Source organism: Mauremys mutica, chromosome 8 (genome assembly GCF_020497125.1).
Source record: "Mauremys mutica isolate MM-2020 ecotype Southern chromosome 8, ASM2049712v1, whole genome shotgun sequence".
In the NCBI taxonomy this organism is placed as follows: Eukaryota; Metazoa; Chordata; order Testudines; family Geoemydidae; genus Mauremys; species Mauremys mutica.
In genome coordinates, this window is record NC_059079.1 from 51,317,917 (window position 1) to 51,336,203 (window position 18,287).

General features: G+C 41.0%; 1 long non-coding RNA gene across 2 annotated transcripts in view; it reads right to left on the bottom strand.

The window, feature by feature from the left end:
* LOC123375475 overlaps positions 1-18,287 on the bottom strand; it is a 338,256-nt gene that overhangs the window by 196,771 nt on the left and 123,198 nt on the right. For both annotated transcript variants that reach the window (XR_006581470.1, XR_006581469.1), the window contains exon 3: positions 13,176-13,289. This is a non-coding gene — a long non-coding RNA (uncharacterized LOC123375475). The remainder of the gene's footprint in view (positions 1-13,175; positions 13,290-18,287) is intronic.

The window sequence follows — 18,287 nt, forward strand, 5'->3', positions numbered from 1 at the left end:
TCACTTACTTCTAACAGGAAAGGTGGTTTGATTTAGCACTTCTATTTGGAGGAGAGGGGAGATGTCTCCAGACTAGTATTGCTTATCTGAGCTCCTTTCTCATTCAGAGGCTAGGGGAAGCAGGGAATTAGGATACACAAAACAGTTGGAGCCCATAGGTGCATTTTTTTTTAAACTTGGTAATCTTTTCTCCTCTTCCTGTCTAACACGCTGTGAATTAGTGAAATTCTTAGCTATCTTGGCATTTATTCAAATTGTCCTATGCACATTTGTTAAAAGCCTGTGCACTTTTCTAAATAAAACTGCTGTTTAAATAAAACTAAACTTTAATAGATATGGATTCACATTCAGAGCCACATTCCAAATACATCATCTGTAAATTAAGATGGTTGTGCGATAGAAGTAACTTAATGGTTACTTAAGGTAAATAAACCAAGATAAGACTCAAGCTTCAAAAGTATGCTTCGTTCTGACAACACTTGTAAATGGAGATTGTCAGGAATTTTCCAACAAATGTTTCATCGGAAAAATGTCAGTTTGCCAAAACCAAAATTGCTTGTGGAAAAGGTTTGATTTTTAAAAATCCCTCCTCTCTTGTGATACTTTAGCATTTCTATGTCCGATTCTGGATGAAACTGAGAATTACAGGAAAACTTTAACAATGAAATATAACGGGAGCAATTTAATTGAATATTTTAAAACTTCCAGAAATATTTTAGGTTTGGTTCTAGGAAGAGACTCAGTTTTCGGTAAAAGGATTTGTTTCCTACATGCACCCATTAAACTCTTGTCCATCTTCCTAACTCAGAAGTCTCCTAAAAGCTCTCCTAAAATCAGTTTTGTCAATCTGATATAAGTTGTCATTCTAATTTCAGTAGTCAAACAATTTGATTTTTTAAAATAACTTAAATGATTCCCCATGGCTATGACTGCAAAAACTATTAGCACTTTTCATGCATATATGGGACTGTCTCTTGAGACACAAACTGATTAACAAAAGTTGGAAAAACTGGACGTGACTTTCAGACATCCCAGTAAAGCAGAATTGCACTAAGTGACAAGTGGCAATAAAAGCCCTTGAGAGGCAGGTGTCTATCAAGCTCAGGGGACTTTAATATTAGAGAAAGAAAATCTTCCCTTTACAAATGGGAAATAAGCTAAGCAAAGCCTTCAAATCTCTCTTTTTCTATTGATATACCTTACTTTCATTTGGCCTTTTCACTATGGGCTGAATCTTGCACGATGCTAACTGTCAGATGAACATAGACTCAGGACACCAGGGTAATCTTTAATCTCTGCTAGCCTATAGTTTTTATACCTCTTCACTAAAGCCTCCTAATGGCCTGTAAAGTCAGTGACTGTAGAAAGTCATAGCTAATGCTACAGTGAGGATTTTGGCCCTGAAGCGAAGTGGTTACCCGCTCCTGCCCTGCAGGGCTTGAAACAGCCCAGGAGAGGGCTGTGGCTGGGGCAAGAAGCCTGGGCTGATTGGGGGAAAGTAGGCTCAGCTGGGGCCTACAATCTCTTAGGTTTGGAATCTTGCTAGCTAGAATTCCCTTAGATATTACTGCCTGGGAACTGTACTGAACTGGAATCTCTAGCACAGAGTTTAAGCCTGTAATTTTACAAGAGAAAGATTAGAGTTTTGTTGTTGCTTCGCAGACCTAACTGTCCAGAATCCTGCATGCTCCACAATGGCAATGTGGTATTAATGCCTTCTGGAATTCTCTGTTGTCATTACCCAGAACCATCAGCTGTCTTGGAACTAACTGTCTTCTTTGAGAGTTCCAAGGACAAACAGGATTTCAGATGCATCAACCCATCCATGAATTTAGGTTTGCTTTTTTAAAGTAGTAACTATCTTTAATTAATATAATCAAAATTAAAATATATATTAATCATTGCTGTCAATTTCTGAATTTTTTTCCTTGCAATTGTTCATGTTTTTCTGAAAGTCCCAGCTTCTAAAGTTACAATATTGCATGAGACTACCCCGCTTTCATTTAAAAGCAAAACATAAGATTCTAGCAGCTGTGTGGTTCCTGGGGAAAGCCTGAAATGTGAGCCATGTGCACCCTAAAGGCTCTAAAGACAAAAGATAAATAGATAGAATGCATTTTTAAACCACCTTATTTCAAGGGACCAGACTTGTGTGATTTTTTAACATTTGGGCTGGTCAATGCTGATTCATTCATCGATTTTGTGGCCAGGAAGGTCCATTATGACCATCTAGTCTGATTTCCTGCATAATACAGACCTATGACTACATCAGTATTCATGTAATGGTTAACTTTTAAAATAAATCAATTATTATGCTGTATCCAACATGCTAGTTTCCCCCAAGTTAGACTGTATACATTTGTTGATTAGGTTCTCCAAGGACTACATGTATAATATACTAAGTACCTATTGCAATTAGCCAAGTACTCAGATCCCATTGAAATCAAGAGGAGTTGGGAATGAGTAATGTCTCACTGGATCAGACCCTTAGGGTACGTCTAAATGACAATGTGATTGTAGCAGAAAAGACATACCAGTGCTTGCTTTAGTCTAAACATCACAGGTCAGAATTGTAATGAAGACATGATGTCATGGGCTTCAGTGTAGCCTATCAACTTGAGTACAAAGGTAGACTCCAGAGTGGATTGTTAGCACTTGATAAAGCCCATGTTAATATGTCTTCACTACTATTGTTACCAATGCTAAATAGACAAAAGGTAGCATGGATAGACGTACCCATGCTACAGTCACACCTGCACTTGTAGGCTGGGGTGAGATTCCAAACTTAAGATCACATACTCACACTAGCTCTCATTATTAAAATAGTAGTGTAACCACAATATCGGGACAGTGGCATGGACTAAGCGCCCAGAGTGCAACCCACCTGGACCCCAAGGGTGGCTAGCCCATGCCACCGCTCACTGTTGCCTACATTACCACAACTTAGTGTGCTAGCTTCATGAGAGCTTGTATGTCTACATGAGCTGCAAACCGCACCTCTGGCTCCAAGTGTAGATGGTCACTGTAGTGTAGATATAACCCTTACCCACCACCTATGATGTAATATCCATACTGCTATTTTTAGCATAGTGGCTTGGGTGAAGCTAGTGAGAGTCTACCTTCCCAGGCTGGGAGGTACAATCCCCGCTGCAGTATAGACATACCTTTAGAGACAAAGGTAAATTTGTGACCTTTTAAATCAAAATATTTTTTTCTTTTTCTGCCTTATTTATTACAGATCTTTGTCCTGGAGCTATTTAAACCTAGGCACAAATCTATATTTATGAATATTTTAAAAGTATTTGAACACTGTTTCACACACACCGTGTATCATATGTAAAAGGCTCACAGCAGCGCAACCTAAACCAGAAAGTAACCATGAATATTCTGGTTGCAGAATTGTGTGTGATGTGATTACTACATCACTTGGACTATTCGCAAGACTTTGTATAAGCTATTAGTGCTTAATCTATACCATTGACCTACTTTCACAGGCTGGTATACTGCAATAGTTTATTAAACGTCTTCAGTATTTTAACTATGTGGATTTTCTCAAGTGCCCTCAGATAATTTAAAAAAACCCAAAAACCTCAATTTATGGTTTGGAGTCTCCTGATCTTTGGGGGAGTCTGTCATGATTTTTGAATGTGTGCGGTGAGAAATGCTGTCTCTCTCAGGTGATACAATGTTATTTATACTGAAGAATGGAATCTCACAGCACTAAGTTTTCTGCATAAATATTTTATACATTTCACTCATTTTGGGTCTGACATCTTGCATTCTTCATTTAGGCCAACAAAGGCTGAGAGATATGAATGGGAGTATTCGCATGCTTAAAGTTATGTATGTGATTAAATCTTCATAGGAACAAGGCCTACATGCTAATGCTATTATGTGATAAAGTCCTACAGATTTTCAGCTTCTGCAAAGACAATAGATTAATCCTAAAAGGCTATTCTGTTTGTACAGTGCCTTGCACAATAGAAGTCCATTCTTGACAGGCCCTATGATACTGCTTTGATTAAGATTATTAATAAAATGCATTTAAAGTAACGGAATATTCATTGTTTTAATACACATTTCATCAGGCTGAGTCTTATGAAACAATGCAAACAAGGTTTCTTTTCAGGAAAAAAAAAGTTCCTTTTCTCTTAATATTTATTTGCTATAGGGAATCAAACAGTTATAACATGGACTAGTTTAATTATAACATGTACTCAACACACAAAAGGTCATTGTGCTTATAAAAGTCAATCTTGTGAATGAAGAGCAGAGAATTATAGCCAATATATGACATGTGCCTAGAAAATTAATGGTATATTAAAAAAATAATATTAGAGTTCATCACTACTCAAGGCACACACTGAATGATTGAAACCATGTGCCTTGGACAAAGTGATCAAAAATTAACCGTATCTTTGACATCGCTGTTGACCATCATACAAGCATGTTACCAGAATAGCCACTTCTAATACAGACTGAAATTAGCTCTCCCCACAAAGATGCAGTGAGGGCCACTAGGTGGAAATCTGCACCCTCACAGAGTCCCACAGAAGTCATCATGATACAACAATCCACCTCTGCAAGGGTATTGTGACAAGTGTAGATTAAGCAGAGTAAGAGTGTCAATGAAATCATGAAGCATAACATATTTTTAATGAAGAAAACGAGGGCCCACAATCCCTCTGCCATTGAGTTAAAGGGTAATTTCTGTTAACTTCAACTGAAGAAGAGCCAGGGCCAATATCCATTAATTCCCAATCACAGAGGGACTGAAAATTACTTTCAATTACAGGCAAGTGAGAACTGCAAGCAAGAATAAGAGTACCTGGGATGGAAAACTTAAATTCATTTATCTCAAAAACTTGTTTTATGGAAATGTCAAGGGAAAACAAGCAAAAACTCTGAAGGCTGAAAGGACAAGTGTTGGCATCAAGAGAAGTGGGGGGGGGTAGGGGGAGGTTGGAAAAAAGCTGAAGCAGAGGGATGATTCTTAAAGTTCACAGTGTGAGGGAAGAAACCAGCTGTTAGAAGGAAGTAAAACGTTCAAAGAGAATAGGACAATTGGGTTGTAATAAGAGAAATCAAAGTGAAAATTATAATAACTAAAGACTATTAGTGGGGGAAAAGATTTAAAAAGATATAGATAAAATACATGACATTCACTAGCACTTCTTTGGAAGGTATACAAGAGCAAATACTTATCTTCATGCCTCCAGCTTCCATCCAGGATACATCACATGATCAATTGTCTACAGCCAAGCCCTAAGATACAACCACATTTGCTCCAATCCCTTACAGACAGCCCCCCAACTTGAAGCAAATACTCACCAGCAACTACACACCACATCACAGAAACACTAACCCAGGAACCTATCCCTGTAACAAACCCTGTTGCCTACTCTGTCCCCATATCTACTCTAGCGACACCATCAGAGGACCCAACCACATCAGCCACACCATCACCTGAACATCTAGTAATATGATATATTTCATCATGTGTCAGCAATACCCCTCTGCCATGTACATTGGCCTAATTGGACAGTCTCTATGTAAAAGAATAAACAGACAAATCAGACATCAGGAATGGTAACATACAAAAACCAGTAGGAGAACACTTCAATCTCCCTAGACATTCCACAACAGATTTAAAAGTAGCCATCTTTCAACAAAAAACTTCAAATTGCAGAGCTACAATTCATTTGCAAACTTACACCATTAATTTGGGCTTGAATAGGGACTAACTACTATCCCTCAAATATAAGACCAAATATCAGTTCCCAAAGATTTAGGGTTCACTCTGTGTTGCTTAAAATCACAAGAAAAGAAACCTAAATATGAATTTTCTTTCTTTTTCTATATTTTTATTTAACTAGCCTGTCAAACTATAAAACCAGTACTATGATGAGATTAAATCAGTCACAGTGCACTTCAGACACATTTCATAAATACAATGGGAATTGGTACTAAATGGCAATGAGAATTCTGTGACAGTACTTCGACAGTCCTGTAAAGATGCAATAAATTCTTCGAGATTAATAATGGTATAATTAAAAATTGTGAACAAGGAAGGAATGTGAGTCCTATGAGGCAGGTTGAATCAATGGATTTGAGGAATACAGTAAAGGAAAGGTATAAATATTACAAGAGGTGATATTATAAAAGATAATAACTGTTTCAGATTCAAATATAGGGTCTTGAATTTCAGTGCTTCTGAGCACCCATAACTCCAACTGATCTCAGTAGAAGATGTGGGTGTTCAGCACCTCTGGGGTATGGGGAAGGTATTAAAAAGTATCAGTCTCCAAAGATACAACTTTCATGAGTCCAAGTGCGGCAGGAGGAAGCTTGGACTACATCTCCTACCTAGAAGCTAGATTCTCTGGTGATGTAAATTGGTGTAGCTTCAGTGCAGTGAAGCTACACTGTTTTAATAATCAGCTGAGTATCAGGCTCTGAGAATTTGCTCTGAACTTCAGAAAGGGCATTTTCCTGCATTTATGGTTTCTCAAGTGCTGGATCAGTTCTCATGAGAGCAAGATGGCGGCCCAGGAACAGTCTATGCAACTACAGACTATATATATATACAGATATATATCTGTAGCAATAGATATTAAAGATTAAGAGGAAAGACAGTGGAAAGGTATAGAGCCACAGAACGTCAAAAATAAGATGAAATCAAGGGAGCAGGATGGGTAACAGAAGCCAATTGAAAAAACATCAAGGATAACACAGGAGTAGAAGTCCTGTGTCTTTTTCAAATTAAGTGTCCAGTATGAAGCTCCTGTGTGAAAGATGACATGTATGGCAGTCAGGATATATATGTATATGAAGCATATTGTTTTAAAAAAAAAATACCTAGGCCACTTTTTTTTATTTATTTATGACAGAACAAAAACAGAACAAGTTATTACTGCTCTTAAAGTTTTGATAATATATACTACGTTACGCTGAGTAATGGTGATATTGATCCACGGTATTGTTACAGTGGGCCTATGGAATTCAACAGCACTTAAAATCAGTGCACTGGAGACAATGTTGTGGATGCTGGGCAAGCTCAACAGCCATTAAATGATGAACAAAACCTCACATATAGCTGAAAGCTGTTGTATTAACCAGGGAGATGTTGGGTAAAAATGCGTGCTTATCCCATGGTCTTTTTGAGAAGTATTGTATTTTTAACTTTCTCCTGCACAGATAGCTAGTGGAACCTGGTCACCTTAAAGAGGCAGCCCCAGTTAGCCTGATCAAAAGTTAATGAGATTTCCCCACACACACACACTAACTTCCGTGGGAGTTGGATCAAGCTCTTCGTTTAATTTCCACAACACTGTGCTACTTTATTAGCACTAGGTTTAAGCCCAGGTCCTGGGTGGTACTCATACATAAGACTTCTGGCCCAGAGGTGACCTTACCATCAGAGACACTGACAGTTCATGAAATAAAACACCTTCTTCCCTCCCCGTCCCCCAAATTTGGATTGTAGCCCAAGCTCCTGGAGTCACAGTTTAATTGGAAATCTCAGCATTACTTTTTTTTTTCTTGCACTCATGTTCATGGAGAGAAACTTGAAATCATGACTTGAGTGAACACCAATGACTCAAACACAAAGGCAAACAAAGTGAGGCCCATTTTTTGTTGTCTAATGATTTTAAAACCAATCTTACAATTTGAGACTTGACTCATGACTTTCTGAATGCTTCAGGAGGACAGTGACAACACGGTACATATATCTCCACCCTAAACCTACCCTATTAGCTATGGAACTATTAACTATGGTTTGTAACCTGTCCTTTAAATCAGCTTCTGTGCCCAATGACTGGAAAATAGCTAATGTAATGCCAATATTTAAAAAGGGTTCTAGAGGCGAGCCCAGCAATTAGACCAGTAAGTCTAACGTCAGTCCCAGGCAAATTAGTTGAAATGATAGTAAAGAATAAAATTGCCAGACACATAGAAGAACAAATTGTTGAGCAAAAGACAACATGGTTTCCGTAAAGGAAATCATGTCGTACTAATCTATTAGAGTTCTTTGAAGGGGTCAACAAACATGTGGACAAGGGGGATCCAGTGTACATAGTGTACTTAGATTTCCAGAAAGCCTTTGACAAGGTCCCTCACCAAAGGCTCTTATGTAAATGGATTGAGAACTGGTTAAAAGACAGGGAACAAAGGGTATGAATAAATGGTAAATGTTCAGAATGGAGAGGGGTAACTAGTGGTGTTTCCCAAGGGTCAGTCCTAGGACCAATCCTATTCAACTTATTCATAAATGATCTGGAGAAAGGGGTAAACAGTGAGGTGGCAAAGTTTGCAGATGATACTAAACTGCTCAAGATAGTTAAGACCAAAGCAGACTGTGAAAAACTTCAAAAAGATCTCACAAAACTAAGTGATTGGGCAACAAAATGGCAAACAAAATGTAATGTGGATAAATGTAAAGTAATGGACATTGGAAAAAATAACCCCAACTATACATACAATATGATGGGGGCTAATTTAGCTACAACTAATCAGAAAAGATCTTGGAGTCATCATGGATAGTTCTCTGAAGATGTCCAGGCAGTGTGCAGCAGCAGTCAAAAAAGCAAACAGGATATTAGGAATCAAAAGAGGGAGAGAAAATAAGATGGAGAATATCTTATTGCCCTTATATAAATCCATGGTACGCCCACATCTTGAATACTGCATACAGATGTGGTCTCCTCATCTCAAAAAAGATATACTGGCATTAGAAAAGATTCAAAGAAGGGCAACTAAAATGATGAGGGGTTTGGAACAGGTCCCATATGAGGAGAGATTAAAGAGGATAGGATTTTTCAGCTTGGAAAAGAGGAGACTAAGGGGGGATATGATAGAGGTATATAAAATCATGAGTGGTGCAGAGAAAGTGAATAAGGAAAAGTTATTTACTTGTTCCCATAATATAAGAACTAGGGGTCACCAAATGAAATTAATAGGCAGCAGGTTTAAAACAAATAAAAGGAAGTTCTTCACACAGCGCACAGTCAACCTGTGGAACTCCTTGCCTGAGGAAGTTGTGAAGGCTATAACAGGGTTTAAAAGAGAACTAGATCAAATCATGGAGGTTAAGTCCATTAATGGCTATTAGCCAGGATGCGTAAGGAATGGTGTCGCTAGCCTCTGTTTGTCAGAGGGTGGAGATGGATGGTAGGAGAGAGATCACTTGATTATTAGCTGTTAGGTTCACTCTCTCTGAGGCACCTGGCATTGGCCACTGTCAGTAGACAGGATACCGGGCTGGATGGACCTTTGGTCTGACCCAGTATGGCCATTCTTATGTTCTTTAGTATCCTCTTTCTAAATTGGCACCACAGCTTACCGACCTGATTTCATGTTTACCTCACAACTGGTGCAAGCCAATAGATGAATTCAAGTCCCTCACTCCAAAATTCTATGTAGACATACCTTGTGTGGCCCAGTCACCACTAGAAAGGGACAGAGCACCACAATGAGTCAGTGTGAGTTATGTCTCGTCTAGGTGGCCTCTCAAGGCAAGGCTCCTGTACAGCATTGGCCTTAAGTTTTGGCTCTCATTCACCTATTCTTTTCCCCATAGCAAATTATGAAATATTTTAACATTTCTTCAGCAAGAAAAAATTGCTTGGATATTAAAAAGTTGTTTACTAACCCCAGGTAGAATATAAGTATTATACCAATGAAAATTAGTAGTACACCTCTAAAATATTATTCAAATAAATAAAATTATGTGGTGGTATCACACAGTATCCAATGAACCATTAAAATAAAAGCTGGTGATTTTACAAACAGAAATGGAAAGTGTGTAGAAAGTTAAGGGCTTTTTTTGTTCCTGGCCCTCCAGTAGATACTGCGTTCAGTTATCTGCTATTCCTATTCTTGTGATATATATTTTGTATGTCATTCTTATTACTTTATATGATAAGTAAAGAGAACAGTTTTACTGAAAATTGAAAAATACCATGTTTATGGGCAGAAGTTGTACATAATGTTTACCTTCAAATATATAAACGATTCATTAGCAAGATGACTCAGAAGCAACAATACAGCATAGTTCTTAAAGAAACTAAAATTATATTGTGGCGGGAAAAGTGTCACAATCAAGTCCATGGAATCAATATGTTTAAGGAGAAACCTAATGATAAACTCCCTGCTAAAACTGAATTCACTGTAAACAGCAATATACCATAAAGATATCATATACAATTACTAAGAGTTTAAAAACCCACACTCACATTAGAAAAATCAACCACCAGTTTCAGTGGTATTAGTCAAATACAGTTCTAGCCCATATCCAATTTAATCCTCTACAAAATGAAAGGGCCAAATCCTAAACTGCCTTGAGCTATGCCGGTTCACAACAGCTGAGGACTGGGCTCCAAAATCTTAAATAAATAGAGTATTTTCATTAATAAGAGCTTGGTTCTAGAGTTATACTCACATTCACATGCACTGCATTGGTGGAGCCCCCAGCATAGGTTAAAGGTGCCATCCCCAAACAGAGCCTATGGAGAAAGCAGCAATAGTAATACTAGAGATGGTCAACATTTTGCTTAGAAATTTTTTATTAAAAATGACTGATGAAAATCTGAAAACTTTTGAAGAAATTGACCACAAACCATCTCCCATCCTATCCAAGTGTAGACAGACAATTTTTATACATGAGGAATATCGAGAGTTTCCTATATTTCCAACAAATTGGGTCCCTAAGATTGTAATTCACAAATTTAATGGACATCAGAAGGCTAATTTAGGGACCATTTCTGTGCACCTTACTCATGCTGAGCATAATGAAGCCACAAGATAGTTCCACTGTAGTTAATGAGAGGTCAGTGGCAAAGATTTTCAAGAGGAGGAACCTGACTTTAGGCACCAGAGTAAGGGCTTGTCAAAAGGAGGTAGAGCTAGGTGAGCAATGGAAATTTTACTGTGTGGCAACAGGTTCCATATGAGGAACAGGAGTACTTGTGGCACCTTAGAGACTAACAAATTTATTTGAGCATAAGCTTTCGTGGGCTACAGCCAACTTCTTCGGATGCATATAAATGGAACATATAGTAAGTAAATTATATATATACATACATACAGAACACGAAAAGGTGGACTTAATGCAAGGCAGGCAAACAGGGTAAATTTATACCCAAGCTTACCACCCACAAGCATGGAGCCCTAAGGAGCAAAAAAAAAAAAAAAAAAAATGCTGAGTACCTAGCAGCACACAATAAGGTCAGGGAATAGGTCAGCATAACTTTTAATGATATGAACACTTATCCTGGTGCCTAGCTATAAGTTTAGGAGCCTCCTTTTACATACCAAGAGAAACAGTTTCAAGATTAGGAACCTAAAGGATCCAGAAGTGATCTTTAATGCTTAACTTAAAATATTTTCCAAATATTTGATTGCATGCATCAGATGAACAATAGTCCCACTGAATACAATGACCAATCATCACATGAGCAAGGCAATCAGGATTTAGACTGTTGTCATTAGTATAGAAATGGGGCATATGTAACACATCAATGATGGAATTTTAGACACTGTACTTCGATCTCAGATCTTTCATATGATAGTTATTTATGTAATTCACAACACATTCTCCACTTAATATCTTCCATAAGCTTTAGAACTGGATGATTTCTTTCTTCCTCATTTAACTTCGTCAAGTTTCTGGTAGTAGATCTTGTTAGTTCTCTATTTTTTACTTCATTGTGTTGTCTTTCAAGAGCAATGTGCCATTATATACTAATTTCCAGTTTGTGTTACTTAACCTTAGCAAATAAATATATTTGTGAACGCTAATTGAATCACTCAGAGCAAAAATCCAATCAGAAATAGTCGCTTTCTTTGCAAAATTAAGTCTGATTACATTCTAATTGAATTTTCGGAACAAAAAAGAATAAATACTGTATGTGCTTACATAAAAATATCCCATTGATAGCATCAATTTATTGAGCTTATCTTAAAAGTAGTGCTAGTTTCAGCAATTTCTCTGCTAGCAAGAAATAAAAAAGCTTTTAGCATTTCAAAAAAAGATGAAAGCTGAACAGCTAACAGAATGTTCTAAGTGTACTTATGATTTCTGGGATTATGCATAGGTTGGACATCAGTCTGACTGTGTCCCACATTAACATTTTTATTTTGTTTATTCCGAATAATTCATACCTTCCTTCAGAATGACTAATTCATCTTACCGTTCACCTCAAAATGTTTGCACAAGTAATCTTTCCTTAAACAGGAGTTGGTTCTGTGAGGAAAATAATTCTTCCCAATTTGATATTAAACTGACAATTAGTTATCAAAAACAAAGTAGCAAAAAGTGGAGAGGAATTTAAATCTTAGGCTATTGAACAGATTCCCCAAAATAGAATTTCTCTTACTATATGCTTTATGGCATAATATTTTAGCACTTTCTTTCCCTAAAAAGTTGTGTTTTCATCATAATTCTAGTTTGTTAATGTTTTGTTTAAACTTTTGTTTAGTTCTTATCTTAATATAATCAAAAGAGCCTCTATAGGATTTTAAAATAAAATATCTACTACATTACTTTCAAAAGTCACTAGTGTGTTTGAAAAGTAAAATATCTAAAGAATACTTTATGTTAAAAAATTTGAAGATCTTTGGCAGATATTGGTGATATGCCCCCTTACTGCCTTGGAAGCTGTATGTCAGAATTAAAGGGACTTCAATATCGTTTTAATAATTTTTAAGTCTTGACTCGCAAAGCTGAACAATCTAACCTTGAATTATATGTTTGCAAAATGATAATTTCCTGTAGCTTTGAATATTTATGTTAATAAAATAAAATAATAATAATAATAATAATAAAAATATTTTTAAAACAACATATTTACTTTTGGTCTAGACTAGTCTGGGATGAATAAGTAGTTCTTTAAATGGAGCTTGTCCCTGCCATTACATCTGATAGACAGTTGTACATTTTATTTATCTGTATCTAGAGCAAACTACAATGATGGGAATTTAAACATAGTTAAACATGTTAAAGTGAAGAAATGCCAAAAGTTAAGATTGCACATTCAAACTTAATTACATTATTTGCGTGAATACACCTTACAATACATAGCATATGTCTATACATTACAACTGAAGCAGTATTATGCATTTTTGTCCATAATCACATGCATTTTTGCAATAGCTTTTAGTCATCTTGTACTTACAGTAATGTAGTCCATGACACATGGTATGCTGTGCTCTTATTCTGTGGTTACTTGAACTGCTCTCTTTCGGTCTATAGTTCTGTTGAAGATTATCTTGTGGCATGCATTCTTGGGCTTCAATGAAAAAGTGAGAAAATACATTAATTGTTTTGTGAAAATGTACTGTGCCATATCTTTATTGGACTGATTTTTCAACATGATAGGCCACTCAGAGCAAAGCTAAATTGAATTTTCATCAACATTGTGTACAGTGTGCTTCATACAACATTGCTTATTTTTTTGTCATTTTATAGCCAAGTTTAATCAAAGATGTCTCACATTAAAGTTCCCAACACTGACATAATGTTGAGAAAAATTCCAAGTACTAATGCTATGAAATAGGATGTAAAGGTAGAAACAAAAGTGAACATAGTATGTGCTTCTATATGCCACCAAGAAGACAATCAAGTTCAAAGCTAGTTGTCTGGATCTATATCTTATCTATTAACATTTGTTTAATACAGATAACTTGATACCAATGTTTTCTTTAACATAGTTTGTTTGGTCCTGGTTAATACATAGACCAAATTATTTCCAACAGAAGTTGTCAAGACATCAGATACTACAAACAGAACAAATACATTGAAAACAAAAGTCACATTCTCTTTCCCCATCAGGATGCACTCAGTGAAGAAATGGAGTGTGGGGCAGCAAAGATAACTAAGGGTATGTCTACACCACAAGAGTAGTTCGATTTAACTTAGGTCGAATTTGTGGATTCGACCTGATGAATTCGAATTTGTGTATCCACACTAAGGACACTAATTCGACTTTGTGAGACCACAATAACGGGGCAAGCATCGACATTGGAAGCGGTGCATTCTGGGCAGCTATCCCACAGTTCCCGCAGTCCCCGCTTCCCATTGGAATGCTGGGTAGAGCCCCCAATGCCTGCTGGGGGAAAAATGTGTCGAGGGTGGTTTTGGGTAACTGTCATCACTCAACCGTCACTCCCGCCCTCTCTCCCTGAAAGCGCCGGCGGGAACTCTGTTCACGCACTTTTCTGGTCAGTGACAGCGCGGACGCCACAGCACTGCGAGCATGGAACCCGCTGTGATCATCGCTGCACTTATGGCCGTTGTCAACTCCTCGCACCTTATCGAACACCTCTTCCACAGTCAGCTGCTGAGAAATCGGGCGAGGAGGCTCCGGCAGCGCGGTGAGGACATGAAGTGTGAGAGTGGCACAGACCTCTCACAATGCACGGGATCCCGCGCCGCAGAGATCATGGTGGCAATGGGTCACATTCATGCTGTGGGACGGCGATTCTGGGCCCGGGAAACAAGCACGGACTGGTGGAACCGCATAGTGCTGCAGGTCTGGGATGAATCACAGTGGCTGCGAAACTTCAGGATGCGTAAGGGCACTTTCCTTGAACTGTGTGACTTGCTGGCCCCTCCCCTGAAGCGCCAGGACACCCGGATGCGAGCAGCCCTGAGTGTGCAGAAGTGAGTGGCCATAGCCCTCTGGAAACTTGCAATGCCAGACAGCTACCGGTCAGTAGCGAACCACTTTGGCGTGGGCAAATCTACCGTGGGGGTTGCTGTGATGCAAGTAGCCCACGCAATCGTTGACCTACTGCTCTCAAAGGTAGTGACCCTGGGAAACGTCCAGGTCGTCATAGATGGCTTCGCCGCGATGGGATTCCCAAACTGCGGTGGGGCTATAGATGGCACTCACATCCCTATCCTGGGACCGGCCCACCAGGCCAGCCAGTATATTAACTGAAAGGGCTACTTTTCAATGGTGCTGCAAGCACAGGTGGACCATAGGGGACGTTTTACCAACATCTACGTCGGGTGGCCGGGCAAGGTTCATGACGCGCGTGTGTTCAGGAACTCTGGTCTGTTTAGACGCCTGCAGGAAGGTAGTTTCTTCCCGGACCACAAAGTAAGTGTTGGGGATGTGGAGATGCCTACAGTGATCCTCGGGGACCCAGCCTACCCGCTAATGCCCTGGCTCATGAAGCCCTATACAGGCGCCCTGGACAGTGACAAGGAGCTCTTCAACTACCGGCTGAGCAAGTGCAGAATGGTGGTGGAGTGTGCTTTCGGACGTCTCAAGGGGAGATGGAGGAGCTTACTGACTCGCTCGGATCTCAGCGAAACCAATATCCCCATTGTTATTGCAGCTTGCTATGTGCTCCACAATCTCTGTGAGAGCAAGGGGGAGACCTTTATGGCGGGATGGGAGGTTGAGGCAAATCGCCTGGCTGCTGATTACGCTCAGCCAGACACCCGTGCGATTAGAAGAGCCCAGCGGGAAGCGTTGTGCATCCGGGAGGCTTTGAAAGCTAGGTTCCTCAGAGAGCAGGGTAACCTATGACTGTCCAGTCTCTTTACAGAGAAGCTGAACCTGCCCCTGTTTCAGTTACTATTGACTTTTTTCAGCGGTCACATACCCCGTTCACCACGTTTCCCCCCTTCCAACAGACGTTTAAAAATAAAGTTATTGGAACATTTTTAATTAACAAAGTTTTCTTTACTAACGAATTCTCGTTCAAGGGTTCCAACAGGGACGCAGACTGTGGTGGGTACGGTGTGCAGTGATGTACAGACCGCTTCTACACTCGAGGACTGACAGGCTCCTGCTCCTACAGCGGTCTCTGGGGGGAGGACGGTTACCGGAGGGTGTGCAGGAAGGGGTGGGTTTGCAGGAAGGGGTGAGGGGTGTGTGGGAAGGGTGAGTAGGTGTGGGGGGATGATGGCTCTGGCTGGGGCTCAGGGCATCGGAGAGGTTCATGGCTAAGGTGGAAGGGCATGGTAAGGGCAGCCTGCCTTGCCATTTGTGGATGTCAGGCGCTAGGACCCTGGGGCAACATACACCTCCCAGACTGACCTGGGGCAGCAGACACCTCGCAGAGTGACCCGGGTGCCTAGTGACTGCACTCTGTGTGTTACCTGCTGTTGATCCTGCCCCCATGTCTGTACCCTGTTAATGGTGGCTGTCCTATGCAATTAACAAACCCCACCCCCACCCTTCACACAAAGTCTTCTGCAAAGAAACATGACGGAAACAGTAATGTACAGCAAACTATTTTTAATACTCAACTACACAGTTGGGGGATGAAACTGGGATTTGGGATCGGGTGAGCCAGGAAGGCAAGCAATTCTCATACTTTAGGGAATGAGAGCTGTTTGGTACATGGGCGCTCTGCTGGGGTGGAGTGACAGTTTTCACGGCCCCTAGCGCCCCTCCTTCTTGTGATTTTGGGTGAGGGGGGGACAGGACTTTGTGGTGGGGGAGGGCGGTTGCAGATACAGTTCAGGGGGGCTCTCTGCTCCTGCCTGCGGTCCTGCAGAACATCCACAAGGCGCCGGAGCGTGTCCGTTTGCTCCCTCATTAGTCCAAACAGCGTTTGAGTCGCCTGCTGGTCTTCCTGCCACCACCTGTCCTCCCGTTCGCTGTGTGAGCGCTGCTGCTGAGAGAGGGTCTCCCTCCACTGGCTCTGCTGGGCCGCCTCGGCTCTGGAGCAGGCCATCAATTCAGCGAACATCTCGTCCCGAGTCTTTTTCTTTCGCCACCTAATCTGCGCCAGCCTCTGTGAGGGGGATGCCGGGGCAGTTCGGGAAAGAGCCGCAACTGTGTGATGTGAAAAAGGAAGTGATTTCCTTGCAAAGATACATGTTTGCGAACACTGAACACAGTCTACTCAGTTTTTGTGAACAAGACCATACAGGGCACCTAATCTCATGTGCTCTCAGGACAAGTTCGAATTTTCGGCATTCGCTTTCATTGCCTGGGGTCTTGCACTGGAGATCGGACAAGCGGGGCAGGACAGCAGAATCCGTGTAGCAGCCAGGCCTGGTAAGCCGTAAACTTTAGGCTGCTTAACAGTTAATGGATAGCAGTGCCCTCCTGCTGCAGGCAATCTGGAAAGCATAAAGTCTGACCCTGTTCCAGCCCCTCGCGGCTGTCCCCGGGAAAGATCCCTGTATGCTTTTCCTCTGCAGCCTCCAACACGTGGCTGTTAAACGACGGTCATTGTTATGCAAAGGAAAAGTCAAGCATTCACAATAGTAACATTAAAGTAATTCCCCTAATTAGATGCAGCAGTCGCCGAGCAAGATCACCCTGAGGCGGGTCTCCAGGAGAAACAGAGAGCGCATGCTGCGCGAATCCCTGCACATACCAGGGCCCTATGCTGCCATGCTGGTCGAGGCAATGCTCCCACTATACCTCAGGATGGCCTGGCGCAGAAGAGTGTGCTTCCACGGAGCACCCAATAAGGCACCTCTCCCCATGAACCTCCTGCGGAGGCTTTTCGAGTACCTCTCCGAGAGCTTCGTGGAACTGGCTGTTCGATCCCTATATGCATTGACCTTCTTTTCATATAGTTTTTATTCCTGTTTTGTTAAAAAATAAATGTTTACATGTTTATAGCACTTACCGACTGATCCTTCCCCTGATTCGGAGTCCGGGTTAACGGCCGGGGAGGGTTGGTAGGGGATCTCTGTGAGGGTGATGAAGAGATCCTAGCTGTCGGGGAAAGCAGTATTGTAACCGCTGTCGCCTGGCTCGTCCTCCACAAACCCTTCCTCATCTTCCCCATCAGCGAACATCGCCGAGGAACTGCCCGTCGACACTATCCCATCTTCAGAGTACACGGTCACTGGTGGGGCAGTGGTGGCAGACCCACCGAGAATGGCATGCAGTGCCTCGTAGAAGCGGCATGTCTGGGGCTGGGCTCCGGAGCGTCCGTTTGCCGCTTTGATTTTTTGGTAGCCTTGTCTCAGGTCCTTGATTTTCACGCGGCACTGCGTTGCATCCCGGCTGTATCCTCTGAGTGCCATGGCTTTGGAGACCTTCTCGTAGGTCTTTGCATTCCCTTTTTTGGAGCGCAGCTCCGAAAGCACTGAGTCATTGCCCCACACAGCGATCAGATCCAAGACTTCCCGGTCAGTCCATGCTGGGGCCCTCTTTCTACTCTGAGATTGCATGGACTCCTCTGCTGGAGAGCTCTGCATCGCTGCCAGTGCTGCTGAGCTCGCCACGATGTCCAACCAGGAATTGAGATTCCAACTGGCCAGACAGGAAAAGGAATTCAAATTTTCCCGGGGCTTTTCCTGTATG